We start from the raw sequence: 27,536 nt of genomic DNA, 5'->3' as shown, positions 1-27,536 counted from the left end.
AGAAATATCTTTCTTCCTGAAAATCAATTTGCCTCCACTAAACCTGATATATTCCTACCGGAGAGGAACCCAAATGGAGGAAGGACTTCTGTATCCACATCAGCACATGCACAAGTCTTCAAAGACGCAATGACAAGCACATTCCGGAGTTGACAGTAGCATTATTGCTAGTGGCAGTGGATGTATTTGCAAGATTCAAATCTGTACTCTGTAACTGTAAATCCTTATTCTCTATCTCCTGGTTCCCCCAATCTTAGGATATACCTGGATAGTTCATGATCAAATTAAAAGTCACAGTTGGAGAAGTAAAACTAATTTAACAGGTTTCTATATTTTTTTATTTTTCCATCCTCAATACTAAAGAGGTGAAAAGGAGAATTAAACATGACTCAGTTGCATGTTGTATAACTACATAGAGAGGTGACATAACATTTGTAGAAAATCAATTTCATGAGCCAGGCACTGCATTAGGGACTTCATACATATTATTTTCTTTAATCCTCACAGCAGTCCTATGAGATTGGAATTACTGGCCTTGTTTGACCAAAGAAGCTGAGGGTTACAATCGTTAGTGACTCACCTGTAGATATGACACCCAGCTACTAAGCTACAAAGCTGGAATTCAAACCAGGTTTGTCTGATTTAAATTCTGTGCCCATTTCATAATCTGAGCAAAAGAATTTCAGGATTTTAACTATGAAGCAGAATTCAGTCACCCAGTACAATTATTCATTTGATGCTTGAATTGCATCTAAAATAACTCTTAATTAGTCATCAGCTGAGGTTTAAAGATTGCTAATATTGATGAGCGCTTTTAAGATCTACTCTCTTAGCAACTTTCAAATGTGCAATACAGAATTATTAATCATAGTCATCGTGCTGTGCATTACATCCCCAGGACTTATTTAGTATTTTATATTGTGGTGATCATTTTGAAATATATACAAATATCTCATCATTATGTTGTACACCAGAAACTAATTTATATGTCAATTATATCTTAATAAATAAATAATATAAGCATAAATGCATAGTAAATTGGGGCCTAAAACTTAAAAGAAAAAGGATTGCTAATAATAAGAAACTGAGACCAGTTTATCTAGCTCAAAAAATTCTATAGTTGTCCTGTCTGACATCTTAGAAACTAGCCATAGGTGGCTGTTTAAATTAAAATTAAGTAAAACAAAAAATTTCAGTCTCGCCACATTTCAAGAGCTCAATAACCTCGTGTGGCTAATGGCTACCGTACTGGACAGCATATGTAGACACACACATACATACAGACATATATATTCTCCCTGTATTCTTTAAGTGAACTCATCCACAAACGCATAAGCCTCCAAAAGTGTTAATGCACTGCTCTCTTTCACACGGTGCTGTGAAATGGCTTTCTCTCCCCCAAAACAGTAACACAATTATCAAATTTCATTGAGACCCAGATGGGAGAAGATGAGTCTACACAGGATGATTATCACATATTGAGTTCAGCAGAGAACTAGCGTGATGGAATTGGGGACTCTCTGTGTCTAGAGAGATGGACAACTGAGAGAGTGCAGAAGTCAGCAGCCCAATAATACCGATAACATCTATTCTTGGATAAAACCTGGGACTTGGATATTTTCTCTATCCATCTAATTAATAACTTACATAATCTGATAATACAGTAGAAATATGTATGTGCATGTATACATATGTGTATAAGTGTGTGTTTATGCAACCTAAAGTCTGCTATATATGACAAACAAAATTGCCTTAATCAATGACTAAGCAAACCATGGAGTATTTTTTCTAAAGAGGCTAAAAAATTCATTGTTTCTAAGTAGGTTTAAATACAATCTCTTGGGGCCAATTGTTGGATTAAAAACCATTTTGCTCTTCTATACATCTTATTTAATCTCTTACTCTTAATCTCTTACTTACAGGGAAATGTTAATAAAGACTTCAAAACTCACAACCAAAGAGCTCCAAGGGACATAGATGCCAGCCAAAAGGTGGGCAATGTTTTTGTCTAATATTTCACAATGTCTTATAATAGCTGTTGGTCTTCAGTGACATCTGGGTACATGAAATTGTCAAAAAAAGCTACTATGCACAGTGGAAATTTCCCTTTTCTAGCATCCAGTTATTTTTTGTTTTTATTAACAAAATATTTTAAAAGTCATGCAGACTGCAAGAAATGACTTGAATCAATAAATATTCAATCAACAAATATATTTTACTTAAGGGTTTGTAAGCTTGATTTATAATTTTTTAATTATTTTTGTGGTAAGAATACTCAACATAAAATCTACCCTCTTAACAAATTTTAAGGACAATATCGACACTAAGCTGTATAGTCGATGTCAGAATGTATCTTACATAACTGAAACTTTGTGCCCTTGACCATCATCTTCATACTGCCCCCTACCCCCAGCCCCTGGAAATCACCATTCTATTCCCTGTTTCTATGAGTTTGAGATAATAAGGTATTTATCTTTCTATGTCTGGCTTATTTTATTTAGCATAATATCCTCCAGGTTCATCCATGTATAGCAAATGGAAGGATTTTCTTTTTTAAGACTGAATAATATTCTATTGAATGTGTATACCATATTTTCTTTATTCATTAGTCTGCCGATGTATATTTAGGTTGTATTCCTATCTTGGCTGTTGTGAATAATGATGCAATGAACATGGAGGGCAGGTGTCTCTTGGAGGTGCTGATTTCAGTCCTTTGCATAAATACCCAGAAGTGGGATTGCTGGATCATTTGGTAGTTAGACTTTTAACTTTCTGAGGAAACTTCACACTGTTTTTAATAATGGATGTACCAATTGACATTTCCATCATTAGTGTACCAGGATTCCCTTCTCTCCACATCCTCTCCAACACGTCATTATTTTGTTTATTAAATATTAGCTATCCTAACAGATATGAGGTGGTATCTCATTGTGGTTTTAATGTGCACCCCCTGATGATACTGGGGAAGTATCCTTAGAAAAATTGAGCGACTTGCCAAAGTTCAGAGTCACTAAGTGGTGTAATCAGGTATTAAAGCAAGGTTGCCTAACTCCAAAGACTGGTGTTTGATTAATCCCCCCATATTTTTGTGATTTTTTTTTAAAAGAAAGAATCATTTTTAAAAGGGTAAAACCAGGGATAGATCACTTTTGGGATGTACAGAGTGAAATTCATCCAAAAATAACCAAATTCAATATTCTTAAATATTTGAGAATATGATGCATTAATATTCAAGTCAAACTCAAATATTTATCAACCAGTTACCTAAGTGCTTCACAGATACCAAACCACCTACAACCATAGGCCTGAAGAACCACTTCACAATGAAATTTGATTGAACTACTAATATAGTTAAATAGAGATTTTATAGATTTGTATAACTTAGAGAATTTAAATCAAGATCACCTTTATACAGATGAGTGACATGAATCTTAGGAGACAAGGTGACATGCTAAAGATTAATTTTTCTCCCCAATTACACTTCTCTCAAGAAAAAAGAAAAATCATAGGAGCTCTGGAAATGAAGGTATGGTCTTTGAAATATGCTCATTGCTCTGGAATCACCTTTAGGTGCTTTACTTGAAGAAGGAAAGTATGTTTTCTCCTCTTCCCTGTACAAAATCATGGGAAGTTGTAAAATCAGGTTCATGTGGGCATCAGACAGGCCGTAACAAGGAGAAGCTGTGTAAAATAGGCAGGGTTCACAACAGAAAATAGGGACAAGCCAAGAATATTAGTTAGTTACAAGGCCATAGAATACATTGCAATCGTGAGATACAAGACAAAAGGCTAAATCTAAAAGTCTGAAGTTAGGTCAGTATTAAATAAATATATCCTAGAACAGGGATAACTCTACGTGAGTAGTTTCTGAAAGTTCTTAAGGTATGGTATCTCTGCTTTCTGGATCTGAATTCATCTGAACACGGGGTAATTTCAGAATAATTGATAAAATCTAATACTTGTTGAGAAATAGGAAATAGATTATATCACACCATAAGTTTTAAGATTCATGTCTGCTGAATTTTCAAATTTAGCCATATCCTACCTTTACTGTCATTAGCTCTATGGTTGTCCATGGGAATCCAGAAATTCCTTTATATCCAATGCTTTTAGTATCTTGGGAATTTTCTTATAAATTCCAGACATTTCCATGATAATATTTCAGATACCACAGCTTCTGCTACACATAGTTTACAAGACACGCACACCACTGTGTGCAATTTCCCTCCAACCCCCTCTGGAAATCCACCAGAAAATAACCCACAAGGATAGGTGGTCTGCAAGCCACTTCTGATATATGCATCCACTGTATCTTTCTGCATACTTTGTACTTTGGTGGGTATGCCTAAAATGCAATAGTATGAATGTCTGTTCAATAGGTCAGATATTGACTATAACTCATAGCAAGCAAGTGCTAAATCCATCCCAATAATTTTTCTGCCTAAATCAATGGGCATTGGTTATTTTAAAACAGGAATCATTAAGAGTGACAGATCTCAAAGCTATTGCTAGGAATATATATTAATACAAACAGCATCCATGTTATACTTGATGCTGTGGCATAGAAAGCAGAAAATAAATATGCTTATATCCCTAGTTGGATTATATTCCCTTCTTGGAATATGCTAATTAAAAGTCAACCAGAGATTGACATATATACACTAATATGTATAAAATGGATAACTAGTAAGAACCTGCTGTATAGAGGGAGAGCTTCAAGATGGCGTAAGAGTAAGACGCGGAGATCACCTTCCTCCCCACAAATGCATCAGAAATACATCTACATGTAGAACAGCTCCTACAGAACACCTCCTGAACGCTTGCAGAAGACCTCAGACCTCCCAAAAGGCAAGAAACTCCCCACGTACCTCGGTAGGAAAAAAGAAAAAACAGAGACAAAGCATAGGTACGGTACCCGCACCAGTGGGAGGGAGCTGTGAAGGAGGAAAGGTTTCCACACACTAGGAAGCCCCTTCGTGGGCAGAGACTGCAGGTGGTGGAGGGGGAAAGCTTCGGAGCCACAGAGGAGAGCGCAGCCACAGGGGTGCAGAGGGCAAAGCGGACAGATTCCCGCACAGAGGGTCGGTGCCGACCAGTACTCACCAGCCCGAGAGGCTTGTCTGCTCACCCGCCAGGGCAGGCGGGGCTGGGAGCTGAGGCTTGGGCTTTGGTAGAGTGCAGGGAGAGGACTGGGGTTGGCGGCATGAACACAGCCTGCGGGGGGTTAGTGCGCCACGGCTAGCCGGGAGGGAGTCCGGGAAAAAGCCTGGACCTGCCGAAGAGGCAAGAGACTTTTTCTTCCCTTTTTGTTTCCTGGTGCGCGAGGAGAGGGGATTAAGAGCGCTGCTTAAAGGAGTTCCAGAGACGGGTGCGAGCCGCGGCTAACAGTGCGGACCCCAGAGACGGGCATGAGATGCTAAGGCTGCTGCTGCCGCCACCAAGAAGCCTGTGTGCGAGCACAGGTCACTATCCACACCTCCCCTCCCGGGAGCCTGTGCAGCCCGCCACTGCCAGGGTCCCAGGACCCAGGGACAACTTCCCCGGGAGAATGCACGGCACACCTCAGGCTGGTGCAACGTCACACTGGCCTTTGCAGCCCCGCATCCGTACCCCTCCTTCCCCCTGGCCTGAGTGAGCCAGGGCCCCCGAAACAGCTGCTCCTCTAACCCCATCCTGTCTGAGCGAAGAACAGATGCCCTCAGGCGACCTACACACAGAGGCGGGGCCAAATCCAAAGCTGAACCCCGGGAGCTGTGCGAACAAAGAAGAGAAAGGGAAGTCTCTCCCAGCAGCCTCAGGAGCAACGGATTAAAGCTCCACAATCAACTTGATGTACCCTGCATCTGTGGAATACCTGAATAGACAACGAATCATCCCAAATTGAGGAGCAATGATATATAGAGTTCTTTCCCTTTTTCTCTTTTTGTGAGTGTGTATGTGTATGCTTCTGTGTGTGATTTTGTCTGTATAGCTTTGCTTTTACCATTTGTCCTAGGGTTCTATCTGTCCTTTTTTTTTTTACTTAAAATTTTTTTTCTTAATAATTATTTTTTATTTCTTATTTTAATAACTTTATTTTATTCTATTTTACTTTATTTTATCTTCTTCTTTCTTTTTTTCCTCCCTTTTATTCTGAGCCATGTGGAGGACAGGCTCTTGGTGCTCCAGCCAGGCGTCATGGTTGTGCCACTCAGGTGGGAGAGGCAAGTTCAGGACACTGGTCCACAAGAGACCACCCAGCTCCACGTAATATCAAATGGCAAAAATCTCCCAGAGATCTCCATCTCACCGCCAAGAATAAGCTCCACTCAAGGACCAGCAAGCTACAGTGCTGGACACCCTATGCCAAACAACAGGCAAGACAGGAACAAAACCCCATCCATTAACACAGAGGCTGCCTAAAATCATAATAAGGCCACAGACACCCCAGAACACACCACCAGATGTGGACCTGCCCACCAGAAAGACAAGATACAGCCTCATCCACCAGAACACAGGCACTAATCCCCTCCACCAGGAAGTCTACAGAACCCATTGAACCAACCTTAGCCACTGGGGACAGACACCAAAAACAACAAGAACTACGAACCTGCAGCCTGCGAAAAGGAGACCCCAAACACAGTAAGATAAGCAAAATGAGAAGACAGAGAAACACACAGCAGATGAAGGAGCAAGCAAAAACCCACCAGACCTAACAAATGAAGAGGAAATAGGCAGTCTACCTGAAAAAGAATTCAGAATAATGATAGTAAAGATGATCCAAAATCTTGGAAATAGAATGGAGAAAATACAAGAAACGTTTAACAAGGACCTAGAAGAACTAAAGAGCAAACAAACAGTGATGAACAACACAATAAATGAAATTAAAAACTCTCCAGAAGGAATCGATAGCAGAATAACTGAGGCAGAAGAATGGATAAGTGACCTGGAAGATAAAATAGTGGAAATAACTACTGCAGGGCAGAATAAAGAAAAAGGAAAGAAAAGAATTGAGGCCAGTCTCAGAGACCTCTGGGACAACATTAAACACACCAACATTCGAATTATAGGGGTCCCAGAAGAAGAAGAGAAAAAGAAAGGGACTGAGAAAATATTTGAAGAGATTATAGTTGAAAACTTCCCTAATATGGGAAAGGAAATAGTTATTCAAGACCAGGAAGCACAGCGAGTCCCATACAGCATAAATCCAAGGAGAGACACACCAAGACACATATTAATCAAACTATCAAAAATTAAATACAAAGACAAATATTAAAAGCAGCAAGGGAAAAACAACGAATAACACATAAGGGAATCCCCATAAGGTTAACAGCTGATCTTTCAGCAGAAACTCTGCATGCCAGAAGGGAGTGGCAGGACATACTTAAAGTGATGAAGGAGAAAAACCTACAACCAAGATTACTCTACCCAGCAAGGATCTCATTCAGATTTGATGGAGAAATTAAAACCTTTACAGACAAGCAAAAGCTAAGAGAATTTATCACCACAAAACCAGCTTTACAACAAATGCAAAAGGAACTTATCTAGGCAGGAAACACAAGAGAAGGAAAAGACCTACAATAATAAACCCAAAACAATTAAGAAAATGGTAATAGGAACATACATATCAATAATTACCTTAAATGTAAATGGATTAAATGCTCCAATGAAAAGACATAGACTGGCTGTATGGATACAAAAACAAGACCCATATATATGCTGTCTACAAGAGAACCACTTCAGACTTAGGGACACATACAGACTGAAAGTGAGGGGATGGAAAAAGATATTCCATGTAAATGGAAATCAAAAGAAAGCTGGAGTAGCAATTCCCATATAAGACAAAATAGACTTTAAAACAAAGACTAAGGCTTCCCTGGTGGCGCAGTGGTTGAGAGTCCGCCTGCCAATGCAGGGGACACAGGTTCATGCCCCGGTCTGGGAAGATCCCACATGCCGCGGAGTGGCTGGGCCCGTGAGCCATGGCCGCTGAGCCTGCGTGTCCGGAGCCTGTGTTCCGCAACAGGAGAGGCCACAACAGTGAGAGGCCCGCAAACCGCAAAAAAAAAAAACAAAGACTATTACAAGAGACAAAGAAGGACACTACATAATGATCAAGGGATCAATCCAAGAAGAAGATATAACAATTGTAAATGTTTATGCACCCAACATAGGAGCACCTCAATACATAAGGCAAATACTAACAGCCATAAAAGGAGAAATCGACAGTAACACAATAATAGTAGGGGACTTTAACACCCCACTGTCACCAGTGGACAGACCATCCAAAATGAAAATAAATAAGGAAACACAAGCTTTAAATGATACATTAAACAAGATGGACTTAATTGATATTTATAGGACATTCCATCCAAAAACAACAGTATACACATTCTTCTCAAGTGCTCATGGAACATTCTCCAGGATAGATCATATCTTGGGTCACAAATCAAGCCGCGGTAAATTTTTAAAAATTGAAATCCTATCAAGTACCTTTTCCGACCACAACGCTATGAGACTAGATATCAATTATAGGAAAAAATCTGTAAGAAATACAAACACGTGGAGGCTAAACAATACACTGCTTAATACCCAAGAGATCACTGAAGAAATCAAAGAGGAAATCAAAAAATACCTAGAAACAAATGACAACGAAAACACAACAACCCAAAACCTATGGGATGTAGCAAAAGCAGTTATAAGAGGGAAGTTTATAGCTATACAAACCTACCTTAAGAAACAAGAAACATCTCAAATAAACAACCTAACCTTACACCTAAAGCAATTAGAGAAAGAAGAACAAAAACCCCCAAAGTTAGCAGAAGGAAAGAAATCATAAAGATCAGATCAGAAATAAATGAAAAAGAAATAAAGGAAACGATAGCAAAGATCAATAAAACTAAAATCTGGTTCTTTGAGAAGATAAACAAAATTGATAAACCATTAGCCAGACTTATCAAGAAAAAAGGGAGAAGACCCAATAGAATTACAAATGAAAAAGGAGAAGTAACAACTGACACTGCAGCAATACAAAGGATCATGAGAGATTACTACAAGCAACTGTATGCCAATAAAATAGACAACCTGGAAAAAATGGACAAATTCTTAGAAATGCACAACCTTCTGAGACTGAACCAGGAAGAAATAGAAACTATGAACAGACCAATCACAAGCACTGAAATTGAGACTCTGATTAAAAATCTTCCAACAAACAAAAGCTCAGGATCAGATGGCTTCACAGGCAACTTCTATCAAACATTTAGAGAAGAGCTAACACCTATCCTTCTCAAATTCTTCCAAAATATAGTAGAAAGAGGAAAACTCCCAAACTCATTCTACGAGGCCACCATCACTCTGATACCAACCCAGACAAAGATGTCACAAAGAAAGAAAACTACAGGCCAATATCACTGGTGAGCATAAGTGCAAAAATCCTCAACAAAATGCTAGCAAACAGAATCCAACAGCACATTAAGAGGATCATACACTATGATCAAGTACAGTTTATCCAAGGAATGCAGGGATTCTTCAGTATATCAAATCAATCAACATGATACACCATATTAACAAATTGAAGGAGAAAAACCATATGATCATCTCAATAGATGCAGAGAAAGCTTTTGACAAAATTCAACACCCATTTATGATAAAAACCCTGTAGAAAGTAGGCATAGAGAGAACTTTGCTCAACATAATAAAGGCCATATATGACAAACCCACAGCCAACATCATCCTCAATGGTGAAAAACTGAAACCATTTCCACTAAGATCAGGAATAAGACAAAGTTGCCCACTCTCACCACTCTTATTCAACATAGTTTTGGAAGTTTTAGCCAGAGCAATCAGAGAAGAAAAAGAAACAAAAGAAATCCAAATTGGAAAAGAAGAAGTAAAGCTGTCACTCTTTGCAGATGACATGATACTATACATAGAGAATCTACCAGAAAACTGCTAGAGCCAATCAATGAATTTGGTAAAGTAGCAGGATACAAAATTAATGCACAGAAATCTCTTTCATTCCTATACACTAATGATGAAAAATCTGAAAGTGAAATTAATAAAACACTCCCATTTACCACTGCAACAGAAAGAATAAAATATCTAGGAATAAACCTACCTAAGGAGACAAAAGACCTGTATGCAGAAAATTATAAGACACTGATGAAAGAAATTAAAGATGATACAAATAGATGGAGAGATATACCATGTTCTTGGATTGGAAGAATCAACATTGGGAAAATGACTCTACTACCCAAAGCAATCTACAGATTCAATACAATCCCTATCAAACTACCACAGGCAGTTTTCACAGAACTAGAACAAAAAATTTCACAATTTGTATGGAAACACAAAAGACCCCGAATAGCCAAAGCAATCTTGTGAACGAAAAATGGAGCTGGAGGAATCAGGCTCCCTGACTTCAGACTATACTACAAAGCTACAGTAATCAAGACAGTGTAGTACTGGCACAGAAACAGAAATATAGGTCATGGAACAGGATAGAAAGGCCAGAGATAAACCCACGCACATATGGTCACCTTATCTTTGATAAAGGAGGCAAGAAAATACAGTGGAGAAAAGACAGCCTCTTCAATAAGTGGTGCTGGGAAAACTGGACAGCTACACGTAAAAGAATGAAATTAGAACACTCCCTAACACCATACACAAAAATAAACTCAAAATGGATTAAAGACCTAAATGTAAGGCCAGACACCATCAATCTCTTAGAGGAAAATATAGGCAGAACACTCTATGACATAAATCAAGCAAGATCCTTTTTGACCCACCTCCTAGAGAAATGGAAATAAAGCAAAAATAAACAAATGGGACCTAATGAAACTTAAAAACTTTTGCACAGCAAAGGAAACCATAAACAAGATGAAAAAAACAACCCTCAGAATGGGAGAAAATATTTGCAAATGAAGCAACTGACAAAGGATTAATCTCCAAAATTTGTAAGCAGCTCATGCTGCTCAACATTAAGATAACAAATAACCCAATCCAAAAATGGGCAGAAAACCTAAATAGACATTTGTCCAAAGAAGACATACAGATTGCCAACAAACACATGAAAGAATTCTCAACTTCATTAATCATTAGAGAAATGCAAATCAAGACTACAATGAGATATCATCTCACACTGGTCAGAATGGCCATCATCAAAAAATCTACAAACAATAAATCCTGGAGAGGGTGTGGAGAAAAGGGAACCCTCTTGCACTGTTGGTGGGAATGTAAATTGATACAGCCACTATGGAGAACAGTATGGTTGTTAAAAAACTAAAAATAGAACTACCATATGACCCAGCAATCCCACTACTGGGCATTTACCCCGAGAAAACCATAATTCAAAAAGAGTCATGTACCAAATTGTTCATTGCAGCTCTATTTACAATAGCCAGGACATGGAAGCAACCTAAGTGTCCATCAACAGATGAATGGATAAAGAAGATGTGGCACATGTATACAATGGAACATTACTCAGCCATAAAAAGGAATGAAACTGAGTTATTTGTATTGAGGTTGATGGACCTAGAGAGTGTCATACAGAGTGAAGTAAGTCAGAAAGAGACTGTATGCTAACACATATATATGGAATCTTAAAAAAAAAAAAGAAAGAAAAGAAAATTGTCAGAAGAACCTAGGGGCAAGACAGGAATAAAGATGCAGACCTACTGGAGAATGGACTTGAGGATATGGGGAGGGGGAAGGGTAAGCTGGGACAAAGTGAGAGAGTGGCATGGACACATATACACTACCAAACGTAAAATAGATAGCTAGTGGGAAGCAGTCGCATAGCACAGGGAGATCAACTCGGTGCTTTGTGACCACCTAGAGGGGTGGGATAGGGAGGGTGGGAGGGAGGGAATGCAAGAGGGAAGAGATATGGGAACATATGTATATGTATAACTGATTCACTTTGTTATAAAGCGGAAACTAACACATTGTTGAAAGCAATTATACTCCAGTAAAGATGTTAAAAAAAAAAGAACCTGCTGTATTAAAAAGTAAATTAAATTAAATTTAAAAAAGTTAACCAGAGTGCTAACATTTTCTGCATAATTAAGAAAATTTTATAAAACACAAAATAAATTATAACATAACAAGCACTTTTGTTGGAAAAGAGTACCAAATTACATCCCTGATCACAAGAATTATTTATTGTAACCCAGGAAGCCAAAACTATAAGTTAGGTTGTTCTCTTCTTTGTGTTACTATTACCTATTAATTATAAATGGTATGTGTGTGTGTGTATTTAAAACACACAGCTGAAAATGTGAAAGATTGTTCGGTGCTTTTTGTCCTTGGATAATGTGTAGGTAGAAAAGCAATTTAAAGCAATAGAATGCATTCTTTAATGTCAGTACAGCTTTCAATGTGACTCAAACTTAACGATTTTTGAGGGGAGAAATAAATGGGTTGAGCTCCGTCAGATGTCTACTCAATTTCACACTGTAGATAGTATTTTAAGAGAAAATTTACTATGGAAGTTAGAAAAGTAATTACTCTGCAACTACTCAATGATTGTCTTTTTAAAGATGCATGTATAATTTGGCCTTGGCCTCAGAGAAAAGCTGTCACAATGTTGGGGGAAGATCCACTAGCACATAAATGCCCAAATTTAGAAGAAATGGGAAAAACAAACACTGAAGATGTAAACTTAATGAAGTATAAAATATTGTCATAGGGGATTTTTAAAACCCAAGGAATTTATGACATAAATTAGAAATCCAATCAATCCATCCTAGTCTTTCTTAGGTATCCCCAATTGATCAATACCCTTGATGGACTTTTTATTATTTTAAAAATATGTTCATTAATCAACCTTTTACTCCCTTTCATTACTGGCCTCATTCTCTCGCTACTTTGCCAAGAGAGTTCCAAACTATGAACCCAATTATTTGTTTTTAGAATAGTGTTTTCTGTCTCTCCTTAGTATAAGCTTTAGAAAGGAAAGGCCATCTATTTGCCTGTCAAACATCCATCCTTAATCTCCTTGGAGTCACTTATCTGTTACTATACATGTACCACCTGCTCTGCACTGGTCCAGGCACTGGGGAAACAAAAAGGAACCAAAGGGTCAAGTGCCTTTTCTAAAGGAACTTATGTTCAATTCTTTTAGTAAAATTATCCTTACCAAATTCTATACCAGTTCAGTTACCTTTATTTCTTTTTAAAACAAAACCAGGGTGTTTTTTGTTTTGTTTGGGTTTGTTTGTTTTTTGTGGCCGCGCTGCGCGGCTTGCGGGATTTTAGTTCCCTGACCTGGGATTGAACCCAGGCCCCCGCCGTGAAAATGTCAAGTCCTAAACACTGGACGCCACGGAATTCCCACAGTTATCTTTGTTGTTTATTAGAGTTGACTGAGAATCATTCTTCTTTTACACTGCAGCTTCCAAAGACCATAGCTTTCACCCTCTGAACACTATTTTTGTATATAATTGGAAGCTGCATGCATACATTTTCCTCTTGAGAATTTCCTGTGACTCAACCTTCATTTTTTTTTCCTTCCTTCAAAACAGCAAATTTTAGACAAATGAAATTGTTTCTAATGCATTCGACAAAGTAAATGTATTGAAGATCTAATAGTACCATGCTCAATTCTCAGCAGCAAACATAAGAAATGAACAAAATAGACAAACATCCTTGCCTTCAAAAACGTTAGATATAGTTATATATACATATATATATATATATATACAATTTCAATTGCCGTTTGAGTGACTATAGCTGGAGTAGGATGGTGTGTCTGTGTCTAGAAAATCTACCCTACTCATTAAGAACACATTGTCAATGTAGACTTGACCATGCCTGGAAAATACATTCTATGTGATTTCAAATCACAAGACAGCAAGATAGAAAAGGCAAAATAAAAATCCTAACCGGAACCAAAATCTGCAATCACAGTGAACTGTTTAAAATGACTTTAAAATTTCTATATTTAACTGCAAATTGTGGGACATAATTGAAAAGTGAATGTGTGAAAATCCTAGAAGTAAGGTAGAAATCTACACTTTAGATTAATTGTATATCTCCCACTGCAATACTATCTCTAAAATATTGTGTCTATTCCTTCTTTACAACTCATATTGAATTGGCCAATCAGTCTGCCTGATTGCTATGCCTCAGGGCAAATCCATGAACGGTATTCCTGAGAGCTGTGGAAGAAAGGGCTTCTTTGGTCATAATCACTGAGAGATCCTGTGTGGCCTGAGTCACAGGTGGGTGTAAACTGGAATGTTCCCTCTCATCACTTCTTTACCATGACAGTGGTGGCTAGAGTGGAGAGCCTTCCGAAAGGGTCCTCTTGCCAGGTGATTATTTACTTTTGCTTGGAGGTAGGGGCCTTTTCTGATCTGGGGAGTGATGAAGAAGGGTTGGGGGTATTGAGACAGACTTGGGCTACTGCTTCTGGGCTTTCAATTTTTAATATATGTGCCACCTTTTGCCTGAATGTATCCTTTCCATTTGAATTTTACACCTCTCACCTTTTGCAAATAATTTTATTATCTGGATCCACAACTCTTGCTTTCTGTTATATAATACATGATCATTTAATTGATTTTCAATAACCAGGACTTGTATAATTTCCCCACCATTCTTTCTGATTCTTCTTTAAAGCTCTGTGCATCAAATATCCTGACTTAGAGAAGGAAGAAATCTTTGTTACCTAGTTCAACCTTTTAATTTTATACACAAAGAAAAAAAGACACAGAGGTAAATACCTGCACAAAATGGGAACAAAGGCCACCCCAAGGAAGGGAAACTCCCAGGCTTATTCCTCCCGTCCCCACTGTACTGCTAGGCAGAGGAGCCTACGCAGTGGCTGCCAGAATTCCTTCATGAACGTTATTTTAGGGGTGAATGAAAAGAGCTTCAATTATCAACAGGATAGAGAGGACTTTCACCTGTGTGAAATATAAAGAGACTTGCCACAAAATTTAAAGGATACATATATACTGTAGTTGTGTGTGTGTGTGTGTGTGTGTGTGTGTGTGTGTGTGTGTGTCTGTCTTCTTGACCCAGTTTCGAGATCAGTTCTCCTTCCTGAGCAGTAGATTAAGTCCACATCCCAAAGGACTTCCCTCATTGCCCCAGTGCTGGGTACCAGAAAACCAGGGAGAGCCCCTGCCCCCCAGAGCCTGCTGAAATTATTCAAATTAGTCCATCCTGCTTTCCTGCCCTGCTTTCCTGCCCCCTTTTTTCCCCCACAGAATCTATAGTATAAGTGCCTATCCAGAGCTCACTTCCCTCCCTCTGCCTGGCAGTCCATCCCACTGTTTCCCTGAGTGGCTCTGGGCTCACCCATGGTAATGTGGTCAAACAACGTACATGTTGGTTTTTCAGTACTGCTTCATTTGAGAATGGTAAAAAGGAATATGAATATAAATGGGAACAAATGCGGCCAAACATATGTTTATTTAACTCTGTACAAAGGCTGTCAAAGTTTTACAAGAACTTTTTCTAGACTATTTGACAACCTGTGGGCTAATCATGCCATCTGGTGGACAAATTAAATAAATGCAAGGAAGGTTTCTTGGTACGTGTGCGTATGTGTGTTCTATTAGGAAAGTAGTAAAGGAATTATAGTAAATTCTAGTACAATAAAGTGACATATTCAATTGCACCTATAAAAAGATCAGTTTCTAAGAGCATGGCATCCAAACTCATCCCAAATATATCTAACAAGTTCTACTAATTAGTACCAGACCCCTCACCTGTCATTTATACACGGTAAATGTAAGCAAGTTGCCTAATTTCTCTGAGTCTCAGTTAATTTACATTCATAATATCAGTTAATTCTCACAAGATAACATTACAAGGAGTATATTAGTATTCTTATATTTTTAAAAAGAGAAATCAAATTCTATGGCTTGAAAAAATTAGGCTAGTATAGCAGTTAATTCTTCCAGCTTATTAAACCTTTGAATATTATTTCATTTATCAGAATTTTGGTTAAATGGCACACAAAAACCCATGGTCTTCGGTTTTCTTTGAAATTCTTATAAATAGAAAACGATCTCTATTTCATTCTATTTTAAATACACAGAACTTCTATAAACAGAGACATCACCCAATGTGATATGACCTCCATTTGGACATAAACTACAATAAGAGGCCAGTATGAAGGTCTCTAGGGAAAAGATGACATCTTGTGAAAAAGGAAGATAAAAGGAAGAATGGGGAGCTGCTATTTGCTTTGGCCTGAGCAGGGCTTTCGAGACCACTGGAGTAGGAGGAACCTGTATTGTGGACTCTTTCCTCTCTATCCCTCAGGGTGTGGATCCTGGTATATTTTGGCTAACAGTCTTCTATCAGATATGTCTTTTCCAAATATATTTTTCACAGTCTGTGGCTTGTCGTCTCATTCTTTTGAGCTGCAGAGTTTTTGTAAAAGTTCTTTATCAAGTTGAGGAAGTTCCCCTCTATTCGTAGTTTGCCAAGTGTTTCTTTCATGAGTAAATGTTGATTTTTGTCAAATGCCTTTTCTGCATCTATTGATATGGTCATATGATTTTTCTTCTTTAGCCTGATGATATGATGGATTACATTAATTGGTTTCCCAATGTTAAATCAACCAAATGCTCTAGAGCTTCAAAAATAAATCTATTTTGTGCTTCTGTAGATGAAAGAGCAGATTTAATCAGTAAGATGGAAAGATTAAATTTAAGAACATTGTGGATATTGCTAGTTAGATTGTATGTAGTCAGAGTGTAATTAAATCCAAGGTTAAAAGAATTTAAGATGAAATACCATAAATACATAAATTTAAATATTGCTGAATTTTACGTTGACTTGGCATTCCCATTTTGCTAATTATTTATACTTGAAAGTTAAAATATAAATGATTTAATTAACATAAATTGCATTTCTAAAAAACCAAAGATCGATTTAATTCATACATTTCCTTTTATGTTTAAAATGCTTTGTTTTTGCATTTTTTACATGCAGAAATATACTCTGTATTTCCAACATGAAAATACATGCCTTTTCCCAACCTGCTCTTCATAGATAAGAAATTTATATAAATTATCTCTTTCCTTGAAACAAAACATTTTGTTCATATTTAGGAATCAACCTAAGGAAAACTTTGATTTGAATTACAATAATTTGTTTCAAAACTTAGATAGACAAGGATGAGATAAATGATATTTTTAACCAATCCAAGGGTATCCTTTGTATTTCATATTTTTCCATATCTTTTTTTCCCCAAATTTCCAATTGTATTTGTTCAAGAATTTTTCCTGAATTTCTACAAAATACAATGGCTCACATAATTCATTCCCAAGTAGACTCCTTCCTCAGGTCCCTTGGGAGTGACTGCATTAGCCACAGTGACAGAAACACCGTAATTCTGAAATTCCTTCATTCATACAATTTCATATCTACTGCCCTTCTTCCTTTTTGTCATCATTGAAAACTGTTCCACCTCCAAAATCACTAATTCAAGAAACTGAGAATCACTAATTCTTTCTATTCATCCAGTCCATAGATACCTCTACTTCTTCCTGTATCCTTTAGATGCCTGCTTTGCACACAGCGCCGTCTATTCAGCTGAGATCCAATATCCCTGCTTTAAAAAAATCCTGACAATAGCCCTCTTTGCCCTTTTGTCTTTCTTTTGTATTCATAGCACAACTTTAACCATGGATGAGAACAACTATTCATTTTTTCTTTGAATGTAACTAGTAGTCTGCATTTCGGCAAAATTTTTTAGTTCTTCCTATTTGGGCATTTTCAATTCTGTGCTCCTCTGTAGAGACACCAGATTTCCTGATCCTGAGTCATCTTTATCTCTTTTCCATATTCCATCATGGTGTTATTTCCATTTTTTAAATTAATTCATGGTGAATACCTCACTCCTTTCTTTTAAACTATAAATTCAATTTTGAGCTGTTATGAGCAGTGACAACTGTGTTACTTAATCCAGTTACTACTCCTTAGCCTACATCTTATATGATCTCTTAGGAGCTTTGAACACTTTTACTGCTCGCTTGTTCTAGATACACTTTTCTCTCTTAGCTTCAATGACACAACACTCTTCTGCTTTCCGGTATACCTCTCTAGCTATTTCTCATCCTCTGCTGGATCAGACTTTATCTGATCTTTCATGTTGGAGGTCATCAAGAATTCAGTTCAAAACTCATTTTTTTCCCTGCTCATTTTTATTTTGAAAATTTTCAAACCTACAGTAAAGAAAAAAGTACAGTACTATGAACACATGATACCCTTACCTAGAATGACCAATTGTTATAATTTTGCCATATTTCCTTGACCTTTCTATGTTTATACAGGTATATATTTTCCGGTAAAATTTTTGAAAATAAATTAAAGCCATTATGACATTTACTTTTAAATATTTCTGTATGCACATCTCAGTGGTGAGAAAACAACTCTCTGGAGTTGCTGCTTAGGCGTTTTACCTGCCGACAATTCTGCTCACACCCAAAATCTATACATTTAAATAAGGACCTGAGTTTAGGACACCTGCCCCAAGTTCCCACTTTGCTCCTCCAGAGGCACCTTTTATTTTTTATTTATTTATTTATTTTGCAGTACGCGGGCCTCTCACTGTTGTGGCCTCTCCCGTTGCGGAGCACAGGCTCCGGATGCGCAGGCTCAGCGGCCATGGCTCACGGGCCCAGCCGCTCCGCGGCATGTGGGATCTTCCCGGACCGGGGCACCAACCCGTGTCCCCTGCATCGGCAGGCGGACTCCCAACCACTGCGCCACCAGGGAAGCCCCAGGGGCACCTTTTAAAATAACCACTTAGAGTTAATGACCTCTCCCCCAACCACCTTAAAAGTGATAGGTACTTGCTACCCTGGCCTCTATTTCCTGCTCACTCATGACCTCGGTCAGAGCACTGTCCTTTCACTGGCTCTTCGCACACCACTCCCCACCCCAAAACCATTTCTAGGACCTGTAACTAGGGAATCTTGTGGCTTTTCTTCCTCTGCACCTTCGTTCAGAATGACCCCAAGGTTTTCAACTTGACTTCTCCAAAGTGGGAGCTCAGATCCTGAGGGGCTCCCTGCTTGTGCTTTCACATTCAGCAAATCATAATCTGAATATTCTTAGTGTAATACATCAGCTACTGCCCCCCCATACAACCTCTTAATAATAAAACATTTTCTTGCATACTATAATACTGTTATCACACCTAAGAAAATTGATGTTAGTTCATAGAGGTCATATTTAGATTGCCCTACTTGTCCTCAAAATGCCTATTTTAGTTGGTTTCTTTTATTTCTTTAAGGATCCAATTAAGATTTGCACGTTGCATTCGTTATTATGTTTCTAAATCTAGGTTGGAGAGTTTACACACAGTTACTGATTTATTTAGTCTTTCATGCCATTGAAAGACTGCATGTTCCTGAATTATCTTGAATCCCTCTGATCAAACAGAATTCTACCTAGATACTTTGGGGAATTCTTTCTGGTCCTAAATTAATGCTGAGTTGCTAAGAAATAACCACGGATATCTTTCTCAGGGAAACAACTTGGATCTTTTTTTATTGCTCATGTTAACCACATATCTTGTTTTGAAAATAAGCCAGAGAGCTTGGAAGTCTGCTCCGGGTCTTACATCTCAACATCTCAGCCACTTGCTATCACAGTAGCTCCATTCCCCCAAACCTTACAAAATCCTTTGCCTGCTTAAATGACTCAAAGCAACATTTTTCGAGGCTGTTTCCTTGCCATGCAGCAGTAATCAAGAGAAGTCTTTCTTTCCTTCTGATCTCCTTCTTTACGTTAACAGTTTTTACTTTTTTTTAAAGAGTCTAGGCTGTTTTACAGAATACTCAACGTTCTGTTATTAAATAGTATTTTCTTAGGAGTCTGCAAAACCTTCCCAAAGTGGGATGTTCCTTCAGCAGAATTTCTTATTGGGAGGAAGTTGATTAGTCTCCTATCCCCTCCTGAGAGAATGCACACCAGAGTTAAACACTGGTTCCTAAATGTCGATTGCTGTGCTGCTGCTGTCTTATAGAATACTGTGATTATTTTCTCTTCATGTCCCAAACTCCACGAGCCGAATCTTTTGTTTGTATCAGATTTCTACAGAAAATATTTTGGGTCAGAGTGAATAATTATATCGCAGATTAGAACAATTTTAAATTGTATGTCATATATCGCTATTCCTATAAATTCATTGGCCAGTCTCCACTGTAAGGATTCTCAGTGGATATATTCTTCATTAGGTTCTAGCTTTCTGTTTAAGTGCCGGTTACCCTAACCCTTTAGACCCTTCCTTCTCTCTCTTTATTTTTCTCTTCTCTCCCTCTCCTCCTTTCTCACCTTCTAGAGGCATGAATAGAACACAACTCCCAAATCTCCTTTTGCTTTATTTCAGAGGAATATTTACCCTTTGTCTATCTATACCTAGCTTATCTAAGTTAAACATAATGGGGCTCCACCTTCAATAGTCAAACAGCTAAGTTGTCTACAGAAGCAAGGAAGAAGTTCTCTTTCACCATCCATGTAAGTTAATGGTTGAAATTGGTTAGCTTTTAATTTACGTTTCCCTCTGGTGTACTTGTAGGTTAAATATATTCAAGAAATAAATTGGGTGCAACAACACCCAAAGCAAATTGTGCTCTACCAAATAACTCACAAAAACAAACACTGATGAGCTTAAGGGAGCGGGGCCTGTGGGTTCAGGTTCAGAGCCCAGCTTGGAGACTGTGCTGCTGAAGATCACCTCTGCCAGCTCTTAGAGCCTTACAAGACGTGCTCTCTGCAGAACTGCTCTGAAGGACCCCTCAGCACGTTGCTGCCCTAAACGCATAGCTTCCTAGTTGACCTGGGCGTCCTTCCCAACGAGAAAGTTGTTTCCCAACTAAGCAAAAATATAATGAAGCTTTGGAGATGAGCAGCAAGTGGTGAAGCAACTTCAAGTCAAATGGAAAATACATCTTGGGCTTCCCTGGTGGCGCAGTGGTTGGGAGTCCGCCTGCCGATGCAGGGGACACGGGTTCGTGCCCCGGTCTGGGAGGATCCCACATGCCGCGGAGTGGCTGGGCCCGTGAGCCGTGGCCACTGGGCCTGTGCGTCCAGAGCCTGTGCTCCGCAATGGGAGAGGCCACACAGTGAGAGGCCTGCGTACCACCAAAAAAAAAAAAAAAAAAAAAAAAGGAAAATACATCTCTTTGCTGCTATGTGATCAGCTTTTTCAATAATTAAATTTACATGAACTAAAAAAAAAATAAAATTAAAAGATTCCATTAAAAAAAATTTTTAATAAATAAATAATAAAAATGATATGTTTGCTAAGCTCTGACTTTGATAATTTAATCTTTGACATCCTAATACAAAATTCGTATATGATTGCCTTGCCTTTTGCTGACATCTGCTGACACTTGCATACTTATTTGGCTATTTTGTTAAAAACGCCCTGGAAAAAAGACAGGTGTCCACTCTCAGGCCTGACAGTGTAACTGGTACTGTGCTTGCCCTCCAGCCAGTGGTAACTGTACAACTGGACAACAACATCTGAAGCAACAGTTCCCGGGCATCAAACAAAGGCAGTGCAAGGCCAGGATCCTTGAAAGAAGAGAACCAGGAACGACGTGGATCACCTCTCACCCCTTCTCCCTGGAGTACTTGCCTGCTGCTGTGCCAGGATGAGGCGCCCCAGTGGACGGGTCTTGTTGGGCTGAGAAGACACAGCTGAAGCTCTCGAGTGCTGAAGCAGTGGGACCCATTCGTAGGGCAATGCCAGAGAAGAGGCTGCTGTTCAGAAGGAGGTTCAGGAAGCCTGAGCGTGGGTTCACCGTGGGTCTCCTGGGCTGGGTGATGAGTGAATAGCTGGAGATTCCGTGAAGCTTAGCAGAGGGCAACTGCCCTAGGGCTAACTGGTGAGGAGAGCTCTAGTCCAGGCAGAGTGAAGAGGCCTTGCTGAGTGCCCCGGGCATTCAGTGGAGACTCTAGAAAGACCAAGCCTTCAGACTAAGGACAAAGCTCCAAAATAAAGAACCAGTGCCCTAGGACTAAGCTAAAAACTGAAATAGATTTGCCATGATAAAGAATAAAACAAGCCTGACAAGATCAAGTATAACACCAGTAACCTAAGTGCCTGTCCAAACAAAACTCGGCACTCTTTCAATGAAGACGACAGTATCTAGTCTTCTTATGCCTCCAAGGACTTGAGGAATCCAAATTCACCTATGAGGATTTTGGTTTGGAATGAAAAATATTTGAACCAGAGCTGAGTTCACTGTCTCAGTTAAAGTGATAGAATCTGAAAAACACTAAGAGCCCATGATCTGCTCACCCAATCATCCTACCCCTGGTGGGGGATCTCAGGTCTTAGGTAACCATCCGAGGGAAGCAGCCAGGGAGCGGTACATGCAAAATGCTTTGGCTTTGCTGGGCATGAGAGACAGCGATGATGTTCTGAGAGGCTCAGTAATGAAACGGGGAGGGAGAGTGTGGAGATTCTGTGTTGGAGAGGACACAAAGGTGTGAGTTGGGTTACAAAGTGGAAAATGTAACTGGAAAGATTATTCTGAATTCTCATTGCCTTTTTCCAAATACATGAATGGTGTGGGTATAATGAGTGAATGGTGGTGTCGTCCTCACCCTTTTTACTATTGTCTAGTTCTGCCCGGCGCCCAGTTGTAACTGACCAGGCTAAAGGACAACCTTGAGAATTGCCTGGAGGGCAGCAAGAGATCACTACTCTTGTTAAGAAAATGATTGAAGCAGGAGTATTGTTTCTACTAAATCCCCTCCTAACAGGCCTGTCTGATCAGCATGTCAAGCAGACACTCCAAGGTTAAGAGTATAGAGAATTATGTAAGGTGATGTCTTTGACTGCTCCTGCTGTATGGAATGTGGAAAGACTGAACAGGAGAGACAGACCAGCAGGGACCGTATGCCTTCACAGACATGGCTAAGGCCTTCTTTTCAAAGGAAAATTGGAGCCCAGCCAGTCTCACTTTGCATTCTTTTGGATGGAACCCAGTATACATTTACTGTTTTCCCACTGGGATATTTGATCGCGGGCATTTGTCATAATTAGATGAGGAAGGACTTGGAAATGATAAACATTAAGAGCCAGTTAATGCATTCATTGATGATATTATCATAATTGCCTCCTCGGAGGATTAAGCAGGAGGGGTTAGGAACTGTATCACCTACTTGACAAATACAGGCTGGCTGATAAATGCAGCTGAAATTCAAAACACATTGAAATTCCTGGGAATTACATGGGTTAGAGCAGCCAGGGACATTACCATCTGGTGGTTAAAGGCACACATCTATTCTAGTGGCTTTATTTTATAAACAAGAACACTGATCCTTAGAAAGTTAAGTTATAGAGATGATTAAAGGCTAAAAGGGACTAAAATTCCAGTTTTCTGACTTTCAGTTTACGTTTCTCAACTACACTAAAAATGATTTTTTCATTTGTTTAAATATGAAATATTTCAATCGTATAGAAGATTATTTAACGAATATCCATTCACCCATCATTCACATAAACAAACCTTAATATTGTTTTTTGTATTTGCTTAAGATGAAAGAAATGTGACTTGCCATCTTTTCTATGTACTGTGCAGCAGTGTTAATTACAGTCATCCTGCCATACATTACACCCCTAGTGCTTATAACTGGAAGTTTGTACATTGTACCACCTTCCTCCGATAGTTAACACTGCTGCATGATATATAGGAAAGTTATTAAGAGCGTAAATCCTGAGTTCTCATCAAAGGAGAAAATTTTTCTTCCTTTTCTTCGTTTTCTTTTTATTGTACCTATATGAGATGATGGATGTTAGCTGAACCTTCTGTGGTAATCATTTCACAGTGTATGTAAATCAAACCATCATGCTGTACACCTTAAAGAGGGATGTATGCCAATTATTTCTCAATATAACTGGGAAAAAAAGAAATGTAAATTTCCATGTTTTGTTGAAATGCTATTCTGACTATTTCCTGTCTCAAGAAGGAAGTTATGCTTCCTGAAATTGGTGTGTATCTTGCTCACCCACATTGTTACTTTTCTGTCACATGTATATGAATTCTCACTTTCAGTTCCAGTCGTACAGTACGTTATTGATCTACTCCTCTGCCAGTACCCGTGTCTGAATTACTTGAGTTTTGCAGGAAGCTTTGATATTCTGTAAGGCAAGTTCTCCTTCCCAGTACTTATGCTTCACAATGACTTGGGTATTTGTGGTTCTTTATTCTGTTATAAGAAGTTTGAGATCAGGTTGTGAATTTTTGAAATAAACACAAAACACCTGCTGAGATTTGATCGAAATTGCTTTGAATGTAAAGATTAATTAAAAGAGTATTCTATTTTAAGATATTGAGTCTTCTTTTAGATGGGCATACACTGCTAAATATGATTTCTTTTTTAAAGTTATATTTATTTAGTTAGTTTTGGCTGTGTTGGGTCTTCATTGCTGCGCGCGGGCTTTCTCTAGTTGCGGTGACCGGGGGCTACTCTTCGTTGCGGTGCACGGGCTTCTCATTGCGGTGGCTTCTCTTGTTGTGGAGCACAGTCTCTAGGCGTGTGGGCTTCAGTAGTTGTGGCACATGGGCTCAGTAGTTGTGGCTCTTGGGCTCTAGAGCGCAGGCTCAGTAGTTGTGGCACACAGGCTTAGTTGCTCCGTGGCGTGTGGCCTCTTCCTGGACCAGGGATCGAACCCGTGTCCCCTGCCTTGGCAGGAGGATTCTTAACCACTGTGCCACTGTGCTACTATGATTTGATGGTGTTTTATTTAGAATATACACCTCAGTGTTCACAAGCGTTTTGGTATAAAATGTAATTTTATTATACTATTCTGTTTTGGTCTTATTAAAAGTTAGAATACATATATAAAATGGATTGAGGGGTCTCTCTCTTTTCTTAGTCTGTGATAAAATTGGTATTATCTGTTCCTTGAGGGTGTATAAAACCCATCTATAAAATTACCAAGACCTGTTGTATGTCTCTGTTACAGGGCAGCAAAGTTACTGAGTCAGTTCATTTAATGTTTTCATTTTCTTCTATTGTTCTACTTCTTCTTAAGAAAATTATGGTAGTATGTCCTTCAAAATTACTAGCATTAGTTTTTGCTTTGAATTTTATTATGATTTTAAAAATCTCTATAGAATCTGTATTAAAAGCCCTGTTTCCTCTTAAGTGTTAACTTGTACTTCTATCTTTTTATTGATCATTTTGCCAAAGGTTTGTTTTACTTATTTAGAATATCTTGAGGATACATCATTTGACAAGAGAATTTCTTTTTTTTTAATATTATGCTTATATCAGCAACATAGAAGTCAAGAATTTTTGGAGGTCAAAATTTTTATATAAACATTTCTTTTATCAAAGCCTGACATATTATTAGAGGTTTGACCTTTAGATACAGACAGATGACATACCTTCCAGACTTCTCCAATTTAGATTTAGTCTTTATACCTTGAAAATAGAAGGATGTTTTCCAACAAGCTCCTCTAACTGTATTTAGTTGAAGTCAGAGACCGGATTAACTCTTCTTTTGTTGCATGCCTTATCTACCCAGAGGGAGAGAAAAACCAATCCTGAGACATCCTTACCTGGTGAATAAGTTATAGAGAAGAGGAAGAGTTGTTGCCACTTTCTTATTCTTTCCCTGCCCTTAAGAACATCAATCTCTTTTATTTTAAGTAGTTGGTTTTAAATTGTCTCAGTTTAATTGATACACATTAGATTATACAGAAATAAAATAGGTCATCTATAATCCCTGTAACTGAACTAGAAGTCATTTACATCAGACCTTTAAGTATCCTTAAAATAATTTTTTTTACTTATATTCTGTAGTTTTACAAATTGCATGATTCTTTTTTATTTGGGGAGAGATGTGATTAAAATAAATTCAGCTACTTCCATTCCAGAATGAATAATTGCTTCTCTCCATATCAAAAGGCCTTGTTCAACAATCTCATGTTTTTCTACTTAGAATATCTATCCAAATAACATATATCATACTATTAATATATTAAATGCTCAGATAATGAGCTCTTTGGGTCAATTGTATATTTTATTTCGGCTCAAAGTAAATATATGATCTTTCATCAAATGTTGTGGTAGAGCAAAACATTGTGTACAATAAATGTGAACATTCATTCTTTCAAAAAACTAGCCAATTTATTGATGGCTGTTCAGGGGATAGAACTCAGTGAGGTCAGACTTTTCTATTTTAACTTTACTGGCTGATAAGCCAGTGATTCAACTGTAACTTTTTTTCAGAATCACTGGGGATACTTTAAAAAAATATTCTGATCACAATCTCAGAAATTCTGATTTAATTTGTCTGGGCGGGTCCATGCATTTGTATTTTTTTCAAAAGATCCCTTGGAGACCCACTGAAATGGGCCAACGTATGGGGTCATGACCCAGAGTTTAAGAACTACTAGACAAAACAAGCTTCAAACACCCAAAGCACTGAGTTCCAGCCAAGTGATCTTTCTCTAGTAGAACACTGTAGAAGACTGCTTAATGACTGAGAAGAATGCCATTAAGACCTTGGCAAGATAATGTGTGAATAGTAATTGAATAATGTCACTGTGTTTTTAAAATCTGCTTTTGCTTCCTCATGATACGCCCACCTAAAACCTTGGGATTCAGGATACTAATGACCTGCTTAGGGCCATATATAATAACGAAACAATTAACTTTTGTTTTATGTAATTGCTCCTGATTTTATGTCATTTTTATGTGTGTGTGGTTTATGTGGTATATGCTCTTTGTATTAAATTATTCAGTACCATTTCCCTCTCAGTACCATTTCTCTACTGTAAACAGGGAATGAGAAATGACACCTGTTATAACATAGATTACAACAGTTCTAAATTCCCTCATCCTATAGCTATCAAAACCTTGAAGCATTACATTTGTAGAGCTAAGTGCATGACACTCATATTAGGCATCACTGCACACCCATTATTTGCCAGGAATAGAATCATCCCTGGCCCAGAAGAGGTTACTGTCCAGCAAGAGAGCCAGTTTGCCAAGCATGTCATTGCAACTAATGTACTATCCAAGTCAGTAAACACACGTTAATTGTATTGTTGACACTCATGTCACTGGCCCTGGTTACAAAATGGTAGTCCCATAAGTAGTCCCTATCCTTGTAGAGATAATTGTCTAACTGAATATAAGTATCTATTATTGAAGGAGGCATTATTAGTTCAGAAAAAATTTCTTATGAGTGGGGATATATATGTAAAGACAGAGTTAAGATTTATAACTCAGTTGATTGTGTCCACAGGCCAGCTGGGCAAGAACTTTCTCTTCTGTAGATGAACAAGCAACAGGAAAACCAGCAAACTGGTAATAAGTGTATATTGGGCACAACAGTAGAGTTGTCAGTGGACAATGTTGTGGAAATATATGTAGGTGGGAGAAGCAATAGCCTATGAGGACCACTGGATCAAGAGAAAACAGTTTACCAGGGTTTGATATAAAAATTGATGGGATGGTTCAGAAGACAGCTTGTACAAAAAGAAAACTCAGATTGAATCTATGGAGCAATGTGCTGCACTGTCATCTTTTATCAGCCACATCATCCTATCAAACAT

At 38.3% G+C, this 27,536-nt stretch overlaps 1 long non-coding RNA gene across 1 annotated transcript in view; it reads left to right on the top strand.

Moving 5' to 3' along the window:
• Positions 1-27,536, top strand: part of LOC113626804 (uncharacterized) — a 426,781-nt gene that overhangs the window by 384,612 nt on the left and 14,633 nt on the right. The window contains exon 7 of the long non-coding RNA XR_003435285.1: positions 1,923-1,991. This is a non-coding gene — a long non-coding RNA (uncharacterized LOC113626804). The remainder of the gene's footprint in view (positions 1-1,922; positions 1,992-27,536) is intronic.

Source organism: Aethalodelphis obliquidens, unplaced genomic scaffold (genome assembly GCF_003676395.1).
Source record: "Aethalodelphis obliquidens isolate GAN/ISIS:26980383/991018 unplaced genomic scaffold, ASM367639v1 scaffold19, whole genome shotgun sequence".
NCBI lineage: Eukaryota > Metazoa > Chordata > Mammalia > Artiodactyla > Delphinidae > Aethalodelphis > Aethalodelphis obliquidens.
Note: the sequence above shows the minus strand (reverse complement) of the source record. Positions and strands in the feature narration are given on the sequence as shown.